Below are 23,571 nucleotides of genomic sequence, written 5' to 3'. Positions count from 1 at the left end.
AAGTACCAAAATGCAAAGGAGAAGTGTTCAGTTCCTGTTTCCGTTGTCAAATCCTTCTCTGCTGGAATCATTTCATGGAGGATTTGCCTACTTGTGATAAGCATCGCAACCAAGATTCCAGTGATGATTCGTTTGTGTCAAAAAGGAGATATCGCAAAAAAAAGAAGATCGATAATCGAAAGCCCGAAGATTACAACGTAGAAGGTGCATCAAAGGAATATGAAAGGGAAGTCTTGACGAGAACAAATAAAAAGAGAGTTGCTCAAGTTTTACGACGAAGTGGTGCTCAATATGTTTCAGTAGACACCAAAAAGACTGTTAGCGGACGTAAACTAGGTTCATCCTGTAACAGTGAGTGGTGTAAAAAGGGCGGTAGGAATTGCAGTAAGTTTAGTAAAGAAGTTAGGCAATCAATATTTGATAACCTCTATAAATTGGCTAATGTACAACTCCAACGCGAATATATTGCGCGGCACGTTAAACAAGTTAAAAAAAAATTTGCACAACTTCAAATCTCAAATCTAGGCGTGAGAACACTAACTTATTTTTTCTTCCTTTGGATGGAAACACTGTCCAGGTGTGTCGTTCATTTTTTATGAATACGTTAAATGTAAGTGAAAAAGCCATTCGTACTGTACTAACTAAAATGGATAGTACTGGCTTTATAGAAAAAGACAATCGTGGTGGTAGATGTGCTAACGTCGTTCTAAAGGACGAAGCTAAAAGAAAACTAATCGAAAATCATATTAATCGTTTTCCGCGAGTAGAGTCGCATTATTGTCGCAAAGATAGCACTCGGGAATATCTTCATAGTGACTTAACTTTAAAAAGGATGTATGCAATGTTTATTAATGAATCGGGTTTCGATGAAGACAAACCGTCTTTTACGACATATCGCGCAGATTTTAAGGCTAAGAATCTATCTTTCCATAGGCCCAAAAAAGATTTATGTAGTTTATGCAAAACGTATCACGGAAGTTCTAAAGAAAAAAAAGTAGAAATGCAAACGACTTACGATAAACATACAAAGTCGAAAAATGCTATACGAGAGTATAAAAGCCTTTGTAAAATTTCAGCTGAAAGTGATCCTGAAAAAACGGTGTGCTTATGTTTTGACCTACAACAAGTAATACACTTACCTATATCGAACGAAAATGCGATTTTTTACAAAAGAAGACTTGCTTGTTATAATTTAACATTTTATAACTTGGCCTCTCGCGACTGTCATTGCTTTACGTGGAACGAATGCGATAGTGGACGAGGGAGCTGTGAAATATCTACAGCCTTATTTAAAATCCTTTTAAAATATGACGAAAAAAAAGTTAAGATAGTTAATTTATTTGCAGATGGCTGTGGAGGACAAAACCGCAATACCATCGTAGTAGCGGCTCTTTTGTTTATCGTTTCTAAGTCAAATCACATTGGCGAAATTAGCCTGTGCTTTTTTACTGCAAACCACGGCCAAAATGAAGGAGACTCTGCTCATAGTGCCATTTCGTATGCCATTAAAAAAGCGGGCGAATTGTTTATTCCGTCCCAGTTAACACCTGTTATTCGTCTTGCAAGACTTGCTAAGCCCTATGAGGTACATACCTTTAGTTTTGGGGACTTTTGGGATTTTAAAACTTTAGGCGAAAATCTTCGAATAAGGTCATTGCGAATAGATGATCAAGGTAATGGCTTTAAATGGACAGAGGTAACAGAGTTCAAAGTTACTAAAAACGATTTACAAAAAATTTTCTTTAAAACAAGTCACCTAGAAGAAAATTATCGATCAGTCACTCTAAAGCGACAAAATACTCCTTTCCTAACTAAACCACTAAATAAATTAAACACAGAGCCCCGACCTATATCGATGGCAAAATATAAAGATTTGAACACTCTCTGTACCGGTAACACACCAGTGATACGGTTACCAGAACATATTAATTTTTATAAATCTCTGCCTCATACAGCGGAATGAAATTTAAAACTATTTTTTTTTAAAATATGTTTTTGTTTTTAAGACTAAACCCTTTAGCTTCGTCCTTTTAGTTTTAGTCAAGTGTTTAATAATGGTTATTTTGATACAGTTTTTGTTAAATATAAATTTTAGTTTTCTTATTATTGATACTCTTTTTTGTGAATTATAATGTTTTTTTTGGAATGTATTTTCAACTATGTTTCCTTTACAATAATAAATTAATTTTTTATTGTTGTTCAGTCATCTTAAATCCTATTCAATAAAATATATATTATTAAAATATATTTTTTTCATTTCTAAAACAGTTTTTAGTAAAAAACATCCAAATCGACTGGTTGTTTGCGGAAGGCGTATCTTAAGAACCCACATCAAAGCTATTGTTGCTAGCTCTACAAAAGGGCGTATCTCAAACTAACCCCAAAAATAATAATAACAATAATAATTTAGTCAATATTTAAATGATAGAGTACTATTTCTTAGTCATTGTTCTTTACTATCACAAAGAAAGAACTTTATATTCAGTCCAGTTTTTCTGAAATGGAAGCAAATAGAAGTCGGAGATCCGTTTTTTCGCTCTAGTAAAAAGTTGCAAAAATCGAGATACGCCTTTACGGATTTTCATCGACGATATGGCAAGTACAAGCGTATATCAAGTGCCTGAGAAAACTAATAACAAAAAAAGAAGCGTTTAATTACTGTCCCAAGTAGCGAATCATTATCAGATTTTGGTGATGGCTCACTTGACGATGACTAGTGAAAATGAACCTATAAAAAGATCTAAGAAGAGCAGCAGCTGAAGATGACAGTCAACTAATTGAATTAAGATATAAACAGAAAGGCAATACAGTTACAAAAAAAAACAACAAAATGTAATCCGGAGTCTAATCAAGCAAAAACTTCTGACTTTAAATGCTTAAACAGTTCTGCTTTATCTCTCAAATAAAGATTTGTCACCAATACCAAAATTATATAATTCATTCAAAGTTGTCAAAAAATCAAAGAGCAGTGCGACAAAGAAATTAAATAATGAAGAATCGTAGTATTGTTTTCTTTGTAACATCTGCAGGAAAGAAGATATGCGCTTGTGCATAGTATGCTATCGTTATGTTCTCGAGGCCTGTGTAGGACTGCCTAAAGGCGCGTCCACACTGGAGCAACATTTGGCAACTTGTAGCAATTTTATGTTGCAACAAGTTGCTAAATGTTTAATGTATTAAACTTTTGACATAAAACAAACTGTCCTCGCTAGTGCAACAATGTTAATGAATGTTTGAACTTGTTGAATCACAAATTCAGTTGAGTACAACATTCTGTCCATACTGCTGTAGTTTTGTGACATGATGGAGGAAGACTTATTAACTGCTACCGCGTGCTTTCTAATTTTGTGTGGTGATTCACGAAAACGGAAGCGTAAATGTTGGGTTCGTCCAAGTTTGAAGAAAAGGGAAAAATATGGTGGAAAGGAAATATTATCAGATTTAAAGAAAGATGACGTTTTATTAGAACTCCGAACCGATGGGTGCTTCAAAAATTTTTTGCGCATGAGTAGTTCAGATATGGAATTTTTGCTGCAAAAAATTGCACCAGTGATAAGAAAAGCAGATACTAACTGTAGAAAGGCTATACCTCCACAAGAACGATTAGCTGTAACATTGCGCTTTCTGGCAACTGGAGATTCCTACAGCAGCTTGATGTATTTATTTAAGATTTCGAAACAAGCTATCTCAAAGATAGTACCAGAAGTATGTGCTGCGCTAGTAAATGCAATTAAAGACCAAGTTAAGGTAAGTAAACTTTATTGTACTTTTTTATTGATAACTTTAGAAGTTTTACATGTTACTTAATTGAAATGCCTCTGCGAGAATGTTTGAGGAACCAAAAGCAGTAGAGGAGTCTGAAGAGTTTTGTATGTATGTCTCCGGTGGTGATATAGCTGGTGTGCTGCAATACGATGAATGTGATTGTGGTCTCGTGGAAGGTTGCATTGATAAAATTGGCTCATATGTGTTAGTTGATTGTGGCATTCCATAATCATATTTACCCATACTGGCATCGAACAAAATATTACCTAATAAGATGTTCTACAATATTTTGTGAGCAGGTGGTATTCAAATCCCTAATTTTACACGCCGTATGTTCTCCAAATACATCGAATTTGTCTCGCTGTCGTTTATTTTGTATGTCTTGAATTATTTTATATGCCTCTTCTTTTCGAACGTTATCATCGATTTTTCTTGTAAGTGTTTGTGTGACACGTCTAGTTTTATTAGGGTGATTAAATTCATCAAGATTTGTGCTGTTCGGATTTTCCACGGTTTTTTTACGAGGCTCTTGAGAGGATTTGTTAGATGCCGAAGGCTTCTCACAAGCAGCGTTAGATGTTGATGGGTTTTGAGAACCATCGTTATACAAGTCTTTCATGCCTTCGTTGCCATTTTCTGCATCTTGAAATTCTTGGGTCTCATTTCCACCTTCATCACAATCTGTTACTTGTGAATCATCTAAATCCGTTTCGGAGGAAGAGTCATTAAGGTCATCCTGAAAAGAAAAATACATTGTATAAAATGTAAACACTACAAAGTAGGAAAACGCCTAATATTACAGTGATCTACATTTTTAGCAAAAGTAATGATATCTTTGTATTTCAGATGCCTAAAACTGCTCAAGAATGGGAAACAATTACTAATGGTTTCAGTGTTCTTTGGAATTTTCCAAAATGTGTAGGCGTCATGGATGGCAAGCACATTGCAATACAAGCACCAAAAAACAGTGGAAGTGATTTCTTCAATTACAAAACGTTTTTTAGCATTGTTCTGTTCGGCGTAATGGATGCTAATTACCGATTTTTGTATTTTCATGTAGGCTCCCAAGGGAGAATATCTGATGGAGTAGTTTTCGAAAATACATTATTCAAAAAACTATTAAGTCGCTGCAAACTCAACCTTCCAGAATATAGCTCTTTACCAGGACGTGACAAATTAGTCCCTCACGTATTTTTAGGGGATGATGCCTTCCCATTATCACCAAATTTACTGAAACCCTACCCTGGGGCGCAGGACAAAGGGTCTCCCAAAAGGATATTTAATTACCGTCTCAGTAGAGCGAGAAGAATATCAGAAAATGTTTTTGGAATGTTATCTTCGATTTTTAGAATATTTAGAAAACCCTTACTTTTAGAACCAGAAACTGCAGAAGTTGTTGTTATGGCTTGCATTTACTTGCATAATTTTTTAAGGAATAGTTCAAGATCTAAAAATTCCTACAATCCCCCAGGTACATATGACGGTGAAGATAAAGATACAGGACGTGTTTTAGAAGGATCGTGGAGAAGAGAAACTCAGGGTAATACATTTACTTCATACAAGAAAGTTGCACGAAATGCATCAACTGAAGCAAAAGATATTAGGCAAGAGTTTGCAGATTTTTTCGTTACACCTTTGGGGATGGTGCCATGGCAAAATAATTATTGAATTATAATTCATGTATAAATTGAAATTGCCTATTTATTTGTTTGAATAATTAATAACAGAAAAGTTAATATCTAAAAACATTGTGTGTTTACTTACCACGTTCTCAGCTTTACTTTCCTTGCATGGGCGGACTTTGTTTTTGTCTCGAAGAAATACTAATGCATCGTAGGCAAACCACTTGGAATGAAACTGAGCGCCTGCTCCAGATTTTTTCATGCTGCGATATTTTTTTTGCTCTCTATAAAACTGATCCACCAAATTACGGATTTTTCTTTTTGCCTCTTCCTGAGATGAGCACCCTACAGCTGAACAAACTGCATTACATGCATCATTTTTTGATTCTCTGCATTTATATTTAACATTTTTAGGATTCCAAATACATGGATGTTGTCTATAATTGTCAATTAAATTTAAACAATTCTCCGAAGTCCACTTAAACGCCATCACTAAATATAGACGCGGCGGTCTGTCTACTGTCTGTCCACATCGAAGCAATGTTGACAAATGTTTCACTTTGTTTCATATTATCCTTTGATCTTTACCGCTAGAAACGGATTTATACAACATACTACAACTTGTGTTGAATCGCAACACCAACTTTATGCAACGCAACACAACATATTCCAACAAATATAAACATTTTATGTTGTAACAAGTTTTTGTTGTATTATGTTGGAAAATGTTGCTCCAGTGTGGACGCGTCTTAAGGATGACCAAGAAAAGTTTACTTGCCTTCAATGTTCTTAAGTTATATTTTTCAGAAATGTTTGTTACATTTATACTACTTAATTGACTTTATTTTTTAAGAAAAATAAATGTGTTACTTTTAACCGTAGTTCTACAGTGCCTAATATTGATATGGGTGGCAATAATAAAAAATCTGTAATCCTAATATTGCCATTCGCAACATTAATAAAAAAGTATTCTCTATTTAGTTTTTTAATACAATTAAAATATATTATTAAAGAAAATACATTTCTTTACTACTACCCAAATTTGTTTTCATTTATTAATAAAAGCGTAGGATTTATTTAGAACCAAACGTTAAGGTGGCAATATTTGGCTCACTTACCTTAATATTTTTATTAGCGTCGGCAGTTGGCCATTCCACAACCAAGGAAATAGGTATGCTTTTTATTAAAGGCAGGTCGATCGTAGTCCTAGTTTTAGTTTTAGTATTATTTTGTCTATCCTACCTCAAGCATTGTCGCGTGCACGCGATCCCGGCTTCAGTTAAAAATCACGAATACAGTGGCACGTTACAAACATTTCCAATTCATTACATTGCGACGATGTGTTTGTAAACAATCGCAGTAAAACAATAAGAGGTGAGTGTTTTAAATTAAGGGTGGTGGAGGATAGTGGTATAAATATAAAGTTCAAGAAAGTTACCATTTAAGAAGTTTTAAAGTGAGTAATTTTTATATGAGCAAATATATTATACTAGTGATTTTGTTCTGCATCCCAAAGTAATTTTCACATGATAAATATACATTTATGTATAGTTTGTTTCACGAAAAATGGTTGAGTGCTTAATGGTTACCTGAGTTGATCCTATTGTGTATACAAGAGTCTCTCAATAAACTACCGAAGTACACAGGGTCGCACTTCAGAAAGTTTGTTATTTAATATATTTCATTGGTAGCTGTGTAATACACGATTATAAAAATTTATCAAATTATTTCATATGGTAATTTCAGGTTGTTCAAGTGAATATACTTGATAATTGAACAATTTTTAACATGAGGAAAGTAGTTTTTTTGTTCTACGTGAATAATTGTAGTATATGGATCTAAATTCAGAAAGGTACTTTCCTTCACACTTTTTACAGGCTTAGGACTGTCAGCAAAAAACTGGCGTGTTTAAAAGTTTTTGCTCTTCCTAATCGGATATCATTAAAAATGTACAGTAATAATAGTTCTATTTACAGTATAAACATACAAACGAATACATAATGTAGGTACAAAAAATAGATGAATTGAAAAAAAAAAGTATAGAAAAATATATACAAGTTAATATTTACAAAAAAAAATACCCAAAATAACCAAAATACATTTATGAATTCCTAAATACCTAATTCTGTTTCGCTGTCGCTATCCTCTTCAAGATTAATAACAATTGGTTTAATTATGTGATTCAAAGTAACATATGAATTTTCTACGTTCATTACATGGCGTACTGAATTTTTCCAACTTTCTGGGGAGATATCATCAACACATTTCCTTATTAATTCGACTACACTACCACTTAAAGTCGGAGAAACATTTTGTGACCTAACATTTGACTTTAGTTGGTGCCACATATGCTTTATGGGATTAAATAAACAATAGTAGGGCGGAAGCCGTAACACTGTATGTCCCATGTCCTCGGCCAATGCGTCACAAACATATACTTTTTTAATAGAAAATGATTTTAACACTTCTAACAGTTCATTTTTTAAATAACTTTCTTCAAAATATATATCGTTTTCTAACAGGTAGTTTTGAATTTCAATTTTCGTGTTATTTGCACTTGGAGACTTATGTAATTGACGACTGTGGTAACTTGCAGTGTCCATTACTATCACACTATTTTGAGGAAGGTTAGGTATAAGACAATTCTTAAACCATTGCTCAAAAAGCTCTGCCGTTGTATCATCATGGTAGTCCACGCAGGAGTCTTTAATGTTCTTTGCAGAAAGCCATAAGGCATTTGGGACCCAACTTTTTGATCCTCCTGTCCTAAAATTTCCTAAAATACAGGGTGTTAAATTTAAAAAAAGAGCCGATGACGTCATCACTGTAATGTGTATCACCTTGTATAATGAAATTTTATTGTAAAATGTAGAACATTAAATTTAAAAATCGATGTGTTTTAGATTTTTTTAAAAAGGCTTTTCATTTAGGAAATATCGAATTTATTCCATACTTTACGGACACACTGTATAAACAATGCCGCTGAAGAATATTTAATACCCTTGTACAAGAACCCGTTTTTTAATCTCTATGATTTTACTATTCTTCCTAGGAATATCACTACATCAGCGACACATTCAATTAATTCCAACTCGTCCTCCCACAACGATATGTGTAAATAAATCGTATAAACAGGTGTTAAGAATTGTGGTTTTAGTTTTGGTTTTCTAGACAATCTGTAGACTTAAGTCTCGACCTGCTGTCCTCAGTTGTGTTAATAAATAACTTGCTGCTGGCATGAAATCGGGTCACACTTGCACTTTTTAAAGGCCGTAGCGGTGTGTTTTGTTGTAGTTAATTGCACATTTGCGATGTAAAGAAATTTAAGTAACATTATAAATGGTTTTTTATGGTTAGTCACAGAACGAAATATAACTTACTTGCGAAAGTCTATCGTTAATCGTTTTAAAGTACGAATAATGCATTTTGCTATTTGATTGTTTAATGTTTTGGAAGTCGTATATATGTAAACGTAAACTTGAAAACCTAAAAAATATAGTGCAACTTGGTTATAGCGTCATTGAAGGGTCCAGTAAAAAAATGACGCTATATCAGAGTGACGTTATAAAAGAGGTAGAAAAAAATGAAATTTTAACGGGGCAAAATTTTATTACAGCATTATTTATTATTACAGCTACATTTAGGGTAAAAAAAATTAAGAAATAAAACATATCATGTATATGAAACTTACATTTTTTATGAAAAAGTTCTCTAATGCTGAAAAAAGTCAATTATTTTCTTCTGCACAACCCTTTCCGAAAAATAAAGTTTTTCTGTAGTGTCCTTAATAATCTGAGCTGCTTCTTTGGTAGTTGTGGATGCCTACCTGAACTGGTAAAACCTAGATATGGTCTCAGCAGCTTTCATTGCTTCTTGGATTGTAGGACAATTAACGCCGTCTTCTTTTTCTTCTTCATTATCTTTATCAACATCCATTTCCATATTTTGCACTTGTTCCACAATTTCTTTATCACTTAAAACTTGAAATGTTTCTACCTGATCGTCTACTGAAATGTACAAGTCAAAATCAGTTCCAAACTCTCTCTGGTTTACATAAAATTTTTGTATCCACTCTGACAAAGGCATTTCGTCATCTTCGCCAACATCCCGAACATTGGTTCGGGATGCAAATCGACTGCAGAAACTGCAGTCAATTTAGCTTGACGAAAGCACTTACAAATTACAAAAAATTATCTTTTTTTTTTCAACGAGGACTTCAGCAATTTTCACACTTCGCATCCGATGTAAAATCTTTTCCAAAAGGAACCTCATGGTTCCCCAACATAAATTCGTGTCAATGGTCATCGGTACCTTATATTTCCAACCTTCCTTTTTAATCAGATTTAATTATTATAAAAAAAATTTTGACTTTTCTATTCTGTCCTGCCTAAACTATACCTACTTTCATTAAGCGATGCAGGGCGTATAAACAAAGATAAATTTAACAGATGATTGTTAAAGATGTTCCAAATGAGTCTACTCGTTCCGATAAGTAACAGTATAATTATGACACTTTATTAATTTTTTTATTTTCTCAACTATTAGTGTTTATTGCATAGTATATAAATTATTTTTATCACTGAATACATAGTAAGTAAAAAAATAATCCGATTCATAAAATTAATGAATATTTTATGCATACATGCAGTAACAGTTCTTCAAGAATATTTAAAAACTAACCGAAATGTCCATCTTTATTTCGTTACTGCCGACGTCGTCGGAACTCATACAGGTTCGGACACGATTTAAGTAGGTATTATATTTCGGTATTGAAATTTTGTAATTTGAATCGATTTGTGAGTATATTTTTAGTCATCTTGATGGTCAAAGGACAATCAATTATTTTTATGCTTTATGTTGAATTAGCAATTATTTGTTGTGTGATTTAAAACTATTTAAGTATATATTTTTATTTGTATAACGACCACCCTATCTATACGTAATTGTGATTACTGTAACAATAACCACGTATTTCAATAACTGATATTGAAACCAAAAATGTCATCCACTGATTCTGCTGATGAATTGGTTGAAAATACATGGAGTTCTCGAAAACGAAGTAAAAGAAGCCCTCTTAGCGTTGAAGTTAAAGAAATCATTTTAAATGTTTTTAAATGTGAAAGACAAGAAAATTCTGGGTTAGTGGTTAAAGATATTGTGAAAAAAGTGGCTAATAAGTTGGAGTTTGTGATAGAAGTGTGTTTACGGTGATAAAGGAATACAAAACGAATCATCAATTCGCTGGACCAAAAGTATATCTGACCCGGAAAAAGAAGTTTGACAAAATTGATGATTTTGACAAAAATGCCAAAATTAGAAGACTGGTTCATAATTTTTTTATGAGCAACGAAATACCCACCGTTGATAAGGTTTTAAAGAAGGTGAACTATGACCCTGATTTGCCAAATTTTTCGAAAACCATATTTTACCGAATATTGAAAAACTTAATTTTCAATACCAACGTAGGGGAAGAAACGCTCTTTTACTAGATAGAGACGACATTGTGATGTGGCGAAGAGAATATCTTCAAAAGATGAGAGCTTATAGACTTTACATTTTGTTCTGATGACATATTTATAGTACCTACATATGCATTCCCCAAAATTTTCAGATTTAGATAATTTAACAGTGAGTCACGACATATTAATAATTATATAATTATATATAATTATATATATATATATATATATATATATATATATATATATATATATATATATATATATATATACATATATATGTATATATATTATTTCAACATAATTGAGTAATGAGTATTTTTTTGTTATTGTTATTATGAAACTTTTTAGAATTGTACAAACAACTAAGTATAGTAAAAATTAGAAATAAAACTTATATTTTTTGCAGGCACTCTGTACATAAAATTGTTGACAAAAAAAATAAATTCTTGGGTTTTTCGCCCTGTATAAATGGTTCCTATTATCGGATATCGACTAAAACAATCAGGTTCTTTGTCGAGCACTTTTGCAAAATTAAAATATAAATTTCGTATTTTATAAGATAATATATATTCTGACTAAACAAAAAGATAATCCCAAATGCGGCCCTGTTGCAGGCCTACACGTGGTAATGTTTACATCTTCCTGCATCGGTTAATGAATGTTACTATAGTATTTTTGTTATCAGTGGATTTTTCGTACTAAGTCTGATTTCCATAGATAGAAAGCCATATTATTTTTTGTTTTTCTCTTCGTAATAGTTGAGCCCTTTCTGTCAAAAATAGTTGCTTTTTTTAATTGCTTTGGTGTCTCCAACAATAAAGTTTCGATATATATATATAGTACATCAGCGATAGAATAGAAGTATTGTATTATATTATATTGTTTTCCTGTAACATACTGTGACATTTTTGGCACTTTTTAAGTTTGTATAAAATCTAAAAAAAAATTTTAATGTGTTTTTTACTGTAATTTTATTGTAGTTACTAAATGTATTTTTTAACACCTAACCCTATACATTTGACATTGTTTGACATCTCTATATGACTTTACAATCATTAAACCTAAAGAAGTGCAGAAATTACTGCACGAAACGTTTTCTATTAAAAGATTGAAATAGTTTTTTCATAGTTTTTTTCTCCTTGACCGATATCCTCATTTACAGTGAGATTTTAATCTATATATATAGATTAAGATTTGTCAATTTGTAAACCGGTAAATGTGTTAAAATTACGTGCTGTCTTTCTGTACATTTAATTATGTTGCACTATAATATGAGCAACCTGCTTTGTTTATGCTCTAAACTTTCGGTCAAAAAATTCATAGGGGTCTTTTCCTATTGAGGTCGTTATTTTTACACCGATCGATACTAAACGTGTTGATATAAAGTTCAAACTCTTCATCGATTGTTACACCTCGATATGATTCTTTAAATGTTTCCTAAAAATAACATTGTTTGACCACTAAAAAAACATTGTTTGCGTCTAATTTAGAGCAATGTTAGAAGCTAATATTAAAATAGAAGAAACGACAGAGAAATTATGAGATCTGTGTTAAATTTTCCTGGCTGGGAAATAAGATCAAATGAACAAAGTTTACTTATTTATTAGGCTGCTATAATCTATTTCTAATGAGTGTAGAGTAATAAAATCTCATGAAGTATTCAAAAGCGCTACAGGGTAATCCGTCAATAATCCGTCAATAAATTCCGTCCGCATTGCAAAATTCTGTCGTTTCATAAAGAGCAGGTAGGTATCACCCTGTTTTAAGGGATTAGTCCATTGTTATCGACAGATAAACACTGAGCCAGAGGCGCGCTAGTGGGTTAATTGACAAAAGAATATGCATTCTTAAAAATCATATTAAAGGAAATAAAAATGTAATACAGCAGAACAGTGTTATTAAAAAAATATAAAATGTAACAATAAAATATATACGAACCGAAATCGGGAAATACTCACAAACACACACGAATGAACTTTACATATTGAAACACTTGTGGGGAGTTTAAATCAATTTATTCACAAAAACTACAAAAACTTTACTGGATACGTTATTACAATTCTACATCACTATAGTCTTCATCCGAAGAACTGTCATCATCCCCTGGTGTTATAATTATAGGGTCAACCACCTGATCGACCAAGTTGTCCAGTTCCCACATTTTATCTTCCTCTTTTAAAACATGCTGGATTGCTTTTTGCCAGTTTTCTGATGTGATTTCCATAATGGCTTGATCAAACAATACCTTGACATCTTTCATTTTAAATGTGGTATTGTGCCTTGCAACATATCCTTTAACTTGTGCCCATATAAGTTCTATGGGATTTAATTCGCAATGATATGGCGGTAGGCATAGCACAGTTACTTTATACTTTTCTGCTACATCTTCTACGGCATATTTTATGAAGCGAGATTTATGTTGTTTTACTACGGCTAGTAGTTCCTTCTTTATTGAATTCGTCTCAAACTGAATACCTTTATTTGACAGCCAGTTAATAATTTCTTGCTTTCTCCAAGCTGAAGTTGGTACCTTCTCTATGCGCCTTGAATGGTAGCTTGCATTATCCATAACCACGACCGAATCAGCTGGAAGAAATTTTAACATTTCCCCGAAGTAGTCTTCGAAGACATCCGAATTCATGTCCTCATGATAATCTCCCGTCCGACACGACTCAAAGCTTAACAAACCTTCTTTTAAAAATCCTTCTTCGCTTCCAATGTGAGCAATTATAAGCCTCTTCCCTTTTCCCGAAGGCACTTTAATACCCGTCGAAAGGCCTTCTATGAAAGCTTGGCGAGCACTTGTTACATTTTTATCTTGCCACATTTTTTGGACTATATAACCTTCGTTTATCCACGTCTCATCAAGATAAAAAATTTTCTTGTGCTCTCTGCGGTACTGTTTTATAGTTCTCAAATATTTTCGTCTCCAGCAAATGATTTCATCACTTTCCAGTAATAGTGCCTTTCGATTGTGCTTTTCCCAGGAAAAATTCATACTTTTTAAAGTTTTCCATAAAAGTTTTCTGGATATCAAAGGAATATCGTTATCTTGGCTTATCTCCATTAGTATTTTGTCAAGGGTGGGTATTTCCTTTTTAAAATAAAACGAATGAACTTTTCTTCGAATGTCACGTTTGGTGTCTTCACCTAAGATTTTTATTGGTCTTCCTGATTTTCTCTTGCATGGACTTAACTGGCCTGATATCTTTCTTTCTCGCAATAATTTAAAAATCGTGGACTGTCCAATTCCAGTCATTCGGGCACATCGCTCAACACTTTCTTGCACAGACAAACTAGGGTGATCGTGTTTTATGCAATCATATACATTTAAAATTATAACTTTTTCACTAACAGATAGCGGAGAATTTTTTACACCTCTTTTCTTTGGAGTAAATGTCGCCATTTTATAACTTTTTCACTATTTCTATATCACAATATTACTGTACGTTTAATTGGTGTAGTAACAATTACTAACTCGAATATCGAATGTCGAATGATAATAATAAAATAAAAGAGGGATTATAATGAAAGTGTAAGTAAAACCTCATTACGCGTTATTAGTCTTCATGTTGATTTATTTTAGTTCTTAGTAATATTAGGAGGTGCGTCATACCCTTATCAGTTTCTTCTAATGCTTTTATTCGTTCAGTAAGGAAGTGAATTTGTTTTTATAAATAAAAATGTAATTAGCTTTAATGACCATATAATGGAATACGAGTTTGAAGAATAAGTTAATCGAAAAATTAAATAAAATTGGTTATCACAAAATATCCAAAATATGATATTTTGAGGTACATCAATTTTTGACGACGAAGTTGACATCCGTCCATTTGCCTACGCCCATAACGACACCGAAATTCAGGCAAATTTTATGACACTTCATGATTTATTACTCTACACTCATTTGAAACCAATTATAATGTGTGTGTATGTATAGGTGAGTGTGTTCTGAAGCAATTTTCTTGTGGCATCTTAATGTAATTTACTGTTTTTGTTTGGTATAAGTAATTATACAATTTCACTCTAAAATAAGTTTGTTTGACGTTTCGATTTCCACCTCGTAAATCATTCTCAAAATACAAAACATAAATAAATTAAACAAATTTTGTTTTTGTTACTTGGAAAAAAATTCTTCCCTATAATTTAATTTTATCTGGTTCATTTATATTGACAATTCAGACATACTTTATACATTTTAAAGTAGACGAGAATATTATACCCTCTATGCCCACAATTGCCGCGAAATTCCCCATTACTAAAGGTTGTTATTGCGTGAAATGCTCTTACAACGATCCAAAAGCATAAAAATAAACGTTAGCTCAATTAATTAGCTTGAAATGAACAAACCGTTTAAAGAAACTATGTATGCAATATACATTTTATTGACTTATCGAAACCAATAATACATACTTTATTTTATGTATAATATATAAATAGCAAAACGACACACAAACAAAGGCATCACGCCAAAATAACATCTTTATTATCCTTTAATTATCGTTATGTCGTAGTAAATGCATTACATCATGTTTATAATGTGATTATGGCCGGTATATCGACAGGAATATAATATTGTTTTGACTGATTAGATATTTTTATAGATCTATATATTATTCCCCGGATGTTTTCCTCTTTTAATAGTTAAAAATGCTTCGAACAGTCGACTACGCCAAAACTATTTTGGCAAACTTTGTACAGACGGTTCCTAAAAAAGATTAAAAATACTTTTTACAATTTATTCGTCGTTTTTCAGTGTCTATCCTCTATGCATATTAGAAATGACTTTGATCCAGTTACCATTGTTATGTTCCTTTGTAATGATCATAAATTTGGATTTATAATAATTACAAATCTGCTTCGTTGAGTGATCATGTTTTCCTTGTGTTGTTTTATTTCAGTGGATTGGTCCCATTATCAATTTATATTGATACCGAAATATATGAGGAGGTGTCAATCAAAATCAATCATGTCCATAAAAATCAAAAAATGAGTTAGCAGCTGTTTCATAATATAAAGAGTGAATCCTATTCTATGGTGTTTTCGGTTTCGGTTAAAAAAAATCATGTCCTGTTTAAAATGAATACACAATATTAGGTTGCCAAATCAAATGAAATCATGTCCACAGTTGGTTTCAATCATACCACCACATGTCCATTCAGCTAATAGGAGTGCCCCGATTTGGTCACGTGATTTGACCATGTCAACACATTGTCTGTGTTTTCCCTCTAGGTTATGTCGATAACGAGTATTGAGTTTGTATTGCACTGTGGTTTAATTTTAATATTATTATAATAGTTTTTATTAAATAAAATTGAAATTTTCCATGGATGAAGAAAACTTAGTGAGAGTGGGCGATGCCAATGAAGTATCTCGTAAAAATAAAAAGACTGTGGATAAAAAAACTAGAGCCAAGCTTAAGCGATACAGTACTCCAGTGAGATGTCGTGTGTTTGTTCCATGTAAACACATGAACAAAGGTATGAAATGTGCATTAGTTAGGCCTATAGATGCTATTTTTGTTCGAAATATCTTCTACAAAATACCTGACAAAAATACGCAAGATAACACCATTGCCAGTTGGTAGGCCGTCGGCGAAGGCCTAGGCCTACCTCTGAAAAATCAAAGGCTAAAAGTTTTAGTGTACAATATTCTATACTTTCATCAACCGGTAAAGTTATACCTGTGTGTAGGAAACTTTTCATGCATATTACCATGGTGAAGGGAACAAGATTGACTAATATTTCTAAAAAGGTAAAAGAGGGAAAGGCTGTTAAGGATCAGAGGGGTGGCGATAGGAAGAGTCACAAATCTGCTGCGAACAAGGAATCAGTCCGCCTTTTTTTGAGAAATTTAAGAGGAAAAGAAAGCCACTATAATCGAAAAAAATCGAAAAGGAGTTATCTTGGTGCAGACTTAAACATTAAGAAGTTGTGGCTAATATACAATGATTCTGTACTTGATAATCTTAAAGTTAAGAAATCTATGTTTAGGAGAGTTTTCAATGAATTAAATATCGGATTTTCATCACCAGCTTCTGACGTTTGCAGTACATGCAATAAAATAGATCTTCAGCTGAAAATTGAGAAGGCTAAAGCTGTGAAAGACTTGGTAGTGGTCAACCAAATTATGATGGAGAAAAGAATACACAGATTAAGAGCTAATGCTTTTTATGGGCTCTTAAAGGAAAACAAAGAAAATGAGGTTACTTTCTGTTTTGATCTCCAGCAAATTCAAGCACTTCCCAAAACTCCTATTCAAGACGCGTTCTACAAAAGACAATTAAGTTTTTACTCTTTTTGCATTGTAGCATCAAATGCACAAAACCCCATATTTTACGTATGGACTGAAGAACTTGCAGGAAGGGGTGCGACCGAAGTTTCATCTGCACTTAGAAATTTCTTGAACTCCGCTAATTTTTCAAATGTAACAAGACTGAATCTGTTCTGTGATGGGTGTGCCGGTCAAAACAAAAACAATGCCGTTGTTCACACATTAGTGTATTACTTAGGATTAGTGCAAAATGCTTTAGAGGAGATTGTTCTAACATACCCTGTTCGCGGGCATAGCTTCCTCCCCGCTGATCGGGTGTTCGGAAGGGTTGAAAAGTTACTCAGGAAGCAGCCTACCATTGCAACAAAGGAAGAGTACTATAATGTATATAGTTCTGTTGGAGAAGTACGGAAACTTGGAGAGGATTGGGGATTGATTGATGCTAATAGTTTGGCTACACGATTTAAAAACATTGAAATGATATCTGAAAAGAAGAGGATTTTTGTGAGGAAAGAGAAAGCTGTCAACCGCAATAGACAAGAACTTACTGTTATCAAAGTGAAATCGGCACAGAATTTTAGGTTTGAAAGTGATTTTGAAACCTACAACAAGCCTCAAAAAAAAGGCTGGCATTCTGCAAGGTCGTTCTCAACTCCTGTAGAGTCACTTCCACTGAGCAATATAGTGAAAGCAGCTAAGAAGAAGGACGTGGAGACGTTACTTGTGAAAATGTATGGTGATGACTGGCAGAAACATGACTTTTTATCTTGGTATAAGACCATAATAGTGGAAGTCCAGGACGACGAAATTGATGCTGACGAAGTGGACGAATCCTGTGATTGTCTAGAACCTGACATTGGACTACACATTTAAACATTTATATTTTGTGGAAAGTGTCGTTGGTAAATGTTAGCCATTTTTCAAGATATTTTTTGTAACAATACAATAGATATTTTAAGTAGTCTAGAGTTTTTTTATCAACCCCTTCTATCAACGTCCATGAAGTCCAATCAAATAAGAACATGTCCTTTTTTAAAAATGTATTTACAGGTTTATTTATACCTTCAGATTTGAAATATTTACTAAGAGTCAGTTAATTTCAATAAATAAAATGATATATGCTAATTTATCCGATTTTTCATGTAAGCTTATTTACTAATACGTTTTTTGCGATTTCTCTAAAACTTTTAAGGTGGACATGATTGTTTTTAATTGACACCTCAATATGTAGCTGTTTACCCTGTCAACTGGCTGTTGGTTAATCAAAAACTGTGTGTTTAATGGTGGGACCCACAAATGTCTGCGGTGGGACATTTGTTAATGTTTGGGACAATGCGCCATATTCGGCCGAATAAGACGAAGCTTATTATAATTTTTGCCTTCTTTTATAAATGTAAGAAACAGATACAAAATGATATTCCCACTACGTTAGAAAAGTTGATTGACAGAAAGTATGGAGACTAAATGAAGATAGCACAGATGACATAGGACGTATGCCTATGATAGAATTAGCTCTTGTGTCAACATAGAACAGAATATTTAGTCTACCGGACAGAAAGAGAGAGGGCGAATATTTATTCTACGATACAGAAAGAGACAGAAAAGAAAGACAGAGGGCGTCAACTACTTTTTGAAGAAAAAATAGTAAAAACGAAGCTGGAGATAAAGGAATTAATAAATTAATTCTAATTATGAAAACCGTCTTCTTAAATGCATTTACAGTGACGTGTGATCTTTGTAATATAAAACATTATATTCTGCGTTTTTATTCATATTTCAAATGCGTCGTATTTGTTACCACAGCTAAAAATTGAAATTTCATGTCATAGGTTTTAAAGATTGATCTCCAAAAATGAAAATTTTGCTACAACTGGCCAATGACAGTGATCAATTTTATTGATCTCGCGAGAATCGTAAAAAATTGTAAAAATCGCGCCACATTAACACCTTTACAAAAACTGAGTTTATTTTCGGCAAAACACAAAAACTGCATACGAAGGCTGCACTATTTGTCTTTAAAACACATCTTGATTTTTGTCGATAGAATATTTGGATCAAAAGATATCGAATTTTCACCGCCGAGCCGATACAAATTTTATTGAACGTTGATTTCGCGCAAGTAACTGACATGATGCAAAAATCGACGGTCACTTCAAGCGTTGTTTCTAAGAGAACGGTTCATTCCACACAAAAAATGTTTATAAACATTTTTGTTTAAAATTATCTCAGCACCATTTTTTATTTAAAACATTTTTTTCTATGATGTACAGATTCTTGGTAAACGATTTTTTTGTGTTTTTACCCCCCTGCAAAGGGGTTCTAGGGGGAAGCCCGGTGGTAAAAGTGGTAAGCTTTTTTGCATCTTGTCGTCTAGGAGGGCGAATTATTTCAGATTTGTGCAATGTTGACGTGAGCAAATCTTCCAAGATGCAATTTTGGAAAGAAGTATAGAAGATTAGTGAAGGCAAAAAGTCAGTCTCGTCAAATATACCTCCGTTATACGGAAACATACCACTTTTTTAAAATCCTTTAGTGCCGTTTTCAACAGTTGCTACTTTTTGAAAAGCTTTGCAGTATAATTCTACCGTTTCGTATATGGATATTTTGGCCCAAAAAAGCAAAGATCCAAGGGCTGCATTTGATGACTGCAGTGTGGAGGTAATGTTAAAAGAGTTGATATTTTTTCTAGTTTTTAAAACAGCTTCCAGCTGTCTGTGACTAATATGGCAATCCAAGATTAGCAGACTAGATATTCCTGAGTAGGTTTTGCGAATTTGATAAAATGATCAAGATGATAAAATGTTCTTTGTCCATCCAACCATCATACGTAGCCTACAGCACCAGCAAGTGCTCCTTTCATTAGCAGAAGTGACATTCTTTTACGATGGAATAGAAAAAAATGCGAAATATAATTTTCTGAAGCTGATTCGCACCCCTCTGTTATCTTGGAACCTCTTTCAGCACTGATAACAACCTGTTGTTATCAACAGGTCCTCGAAGGCACTTTGTCTCAGGACCATGTAACCTATGTAGTGCCATATGTCGCCATGTTACCAATTCCAACGGTAACTTGAACATCTTAATTTCTAATAATATATAATGTAACATAACTATAAATTAACAACGGGTTTTCACCCGATTTAACGGGTTTTCACCCATATATTTTAGTGGCTCATAGCATGTATCCTTCGTTACACTGATGATGGAATTTACATTCCGAAAACGTTCTGTAATGTACTTGTGATATAGCCTGTTTGGAAATTTTATTATATACCTTTTATAAAGGATTTGAAATATTTTTTTTTACTTATTTTATATTAAAAAGCTAATTTGGAATTGATGGGCACAAGAATGGAATTCAAACAGATCAAAAGGGTTGTTTTATAGTAAAATAGTCAATAAATGGAACAAATCACCATGGTTCAATCAATTTCCTTATAAAGACAGAATGCATATCACCACAGTAATTAGGATGAGAACAGCACATTGCTCCACTCCAGTTCATTTATTCCGTGTAGGTAACCCATACTGTGAATGTGGTCAAATTGGATCTCTGAATCATATTATCCTAGAGTGTCCAATAAACGTTTCTCCAAATTTTGACCTCTACAAAGAATTGGTTAAAGCAAAACTACAAACTCCTATAGAGATTTGCTCTCTCCTATCCAATCTTAATCCTCATAGACTAAATTTGTCGATTACTTTTCTTAATCTAGCCAAAATCAACCTATAATATATATTCCTTTCTTATATTCTACTATAACATAACCTTACAAATTCCTCTCTTTTTTAGACCTGGGTTCTCATCATCCGTTGGTAGCATTTCTAGTATGTGTTCAGCTTGGTTGCTACCCCCAAGCGAGAAAAGTTTTATCCTGTGTTATATTGTATTTCCTATACTAACTATTTGGTCCAAGAAGAAGAAGTTTCAACATAGTTTCATTCAATATAAAATAATTTCAATTTAGTGTTATATGGGGATATTCGATTGTCTAGAGCAAGTTGAGAATATCCCCCTGAATTAGCTGGGCAAATTATCCCCTGGGATATTACCCAATAAAGGAAGAAGAAGAAGAACTAAAATATTTTTATCTATATTTGGGTATCATAAAATGTGCAGCAACTTTAACTTATTAGTTCGTACGATTTTATTATGATTTATTTAAATTTTGCAATGGATTGTTTATTTTATTATCTTTTATTTTGTGATATTGACGATTTATGTAATTTCAATAAATTTTAATTGTTATTGTTATTTCCTGACTTTTTGTAAGCTTTGTTTATAAAATTGTACAATTTTCAATAAAGCATATTTATATAAGATATGTTTAGGAAGATGTCCCAAAGGTCCTAATACTCTTTGAAGACAGAAGACGCAAAGTCTACTATTTTATGCATTTTTCAAAAGGTTTTCTTACTGTTTATTTTTGTAAAATTTTAGGCTAATACAGACTCGTTAAAAAAGAAAACAACGATATATAAACGATTTTAAAGTCGAATAAAACATAAAACTTAGTAGTTGTTTTGTAAAATGTTCTCTCGAGCATGCATCTATAACATAAAATTGACAAGCGGTTATGGAAAATGATTTTCGAATATGTTTATAAATAGCAAAGGACGAAACATTCAAGGTTTAATTTTCTATATGAATGATTTATTTCCGGCAAACCGTGAGAGCTATAATAATTCATACACGGTCCTGTAAATATAAACTATGACCTACTGTTACGTACATTACACAGAATCGGGCTATACATAATACATACACAATATATTATTTGATAAATAAAAAAGAAGTAAATCGCTACACTGCAGTGGCTACCCGTGACTTTTTCTAAAGTATTACCAAAACCAGATGTAAAAAGTCTTATTTAAAAAAATATTTTGAATCTCCCAAAAATTTTTGTTTTTTTTAGGTATTTTTTATTATTTTATGTACTAGATTGTGCAACTGGAACATCGTATGACTAATCCAAGCCTTCTTCTTCTCATTGCGCCGTCTCCTTTCGAAGGTTGGCGATCCAAATGGCAATTGTAGTTTTGGAAACTGCTGCGCGAAAGATCTCTGCGGATGAGCGGTCGAACCATCTCCTCAGGTCTTTCAGCCACGAGTTCTGGCGTCTTCCTACTGATCTTTTGCCCTTTACTTTTCCTTCCAGTATAACTTGAAGTAATTCATATCTTTCGCCTCTCAGCACATGGCCCAAGTATTGCATTTTCCTCTCTTTGATTATTCTTAGTAATTCTTTTTGTTTACACATGCGACGAAGTACCTCAACATTAGTAACTCTTTGTACCCATGGAATCCTCAACATTCGTCTGTATATATACATCTCAAAGGCATCTATTCTTTTTTCTATTTCAGAGTCCATTGTCCAACTTTCACAGCCATACAGTAAGATAGAAAAAACGTAACATCTGATCATTTGGATTCTAAGCTGTAGACTAAGGTCTGATCTTGTAAAAAATGTTTTAATGCTCATTAATGTTTTCCTTGCTTGTTCGATTCTTGATAGGATTTCTTTTTTTGGATTACACTGACTATTGATATTTGTTCCCAAATATTTTATGGAATTTACCTGTTCTATTATTTGACCCTTGGCATACACCTGTACGTTTATTGGTGTCTTTGAAAATACTAAAGTTTTAGTTTTGGAAACGTTTAGATGTAAACCGAACATTTCGCTGTGGTGAACTACCGCATTTATTATATTTTGTAGTTCTTGTGCGTTGCTTGCTATTAAGACGGTATCAACCCTGTCTCACTCCTCGTCGGATTTGTATGTCTTCGGATGTTGTGTGCTCTATTTCAATTGTTGCCGTTTGGTGCCAGTATAGTTCTGAGATAATTCTCAAGTCTTGTTCATCAACTCCAGTTGTTCTCAGAATTTCGATCATCTTTTGATGGTTAACGCAGTCACAAGCAGTTCACAAGCAAGTTAATGCTTTTCGATAGTCAATAAAACATGCATATACATCTACATTCATGTCTCTGCATCGTTGCGTTAACACATTTAAAGCAAAAAGAGCCTCTCGTGTTCCCAATCCGTTTCGAAATCCGAATTGAGTGTCACTCATCTGGAACTCGCACTTCTTGTAAATTCGTGTATGGATAATTCTGAGAAAAGTTTTAAGGACATGAGACATCAAGCTTAATATTCGATAATCATCGCATTGTGAGGAATTCGATTTTTTTGGTAATGCTACGAATGTTGATTTTAGCCAGTCTGTTGGTATTTTACCTGTGTCATATATCTTATTGAATAGTGCTGTTATTAAATCTAGGCTTTTACTTTCGTTATCTGCAATTAGTTTAAGTATTTCGACATTGATATTATCCGGACCGGTGGCTTTTCCATCTTTCTGAGATTTTACTGCATGAATCACTTCTTCTTTGGTTATTTCTGGGCCTTTTTCATTTATTCGATTGTCTGTGGATGGTGGAGAAC

At 33.1% G+C, this 23,571-nt stretch overlaps 1 protein-coding gene across 1 annotated transcript in view; it reads left to right on the top strand.

Moving 5' to 3' along the window:
- The first annotated feature begins 6,738 nt into the window (after positions 1 to 6,738).
- Vha100-2 (V-type ATPase subunit a family protein Vha100-2) overlaps positions 6,739 to 23,571 on the top strand; it is an 87,308-nt gene continuing 70,475 nt past the window's right edge. Inside the window, exon 1 of the mRNA XM_072522146.1 lies at positions 6,739 to 6,761. The gene's annotated coding sequence lies outside the window, so the exon portion shown is untranslated. The remainder of the gene's footprint in view (positions 6,762 to 23,571) is intronic.

Source organism: Diabrotica undecimpunctata, chromosome 2, assembly GCF_040954645.1.
Source record: "Diabrotica undecimpunctata isolate CICGRU chromosome 2, icDiaUnde3, whole genome shotgun sequence".
NCBI lineage: Eukaryota > Metazoa > Arthropoda > Insecta > Coleoptera > Chrysomelidae > Diabrotica > Diabrotica undecimpunctata.
The sequence above is the reverse complement of the archived record's forward strand: the minus strand, read 5'-3'. Positions and strand labels throughout refer to the sequence as shown.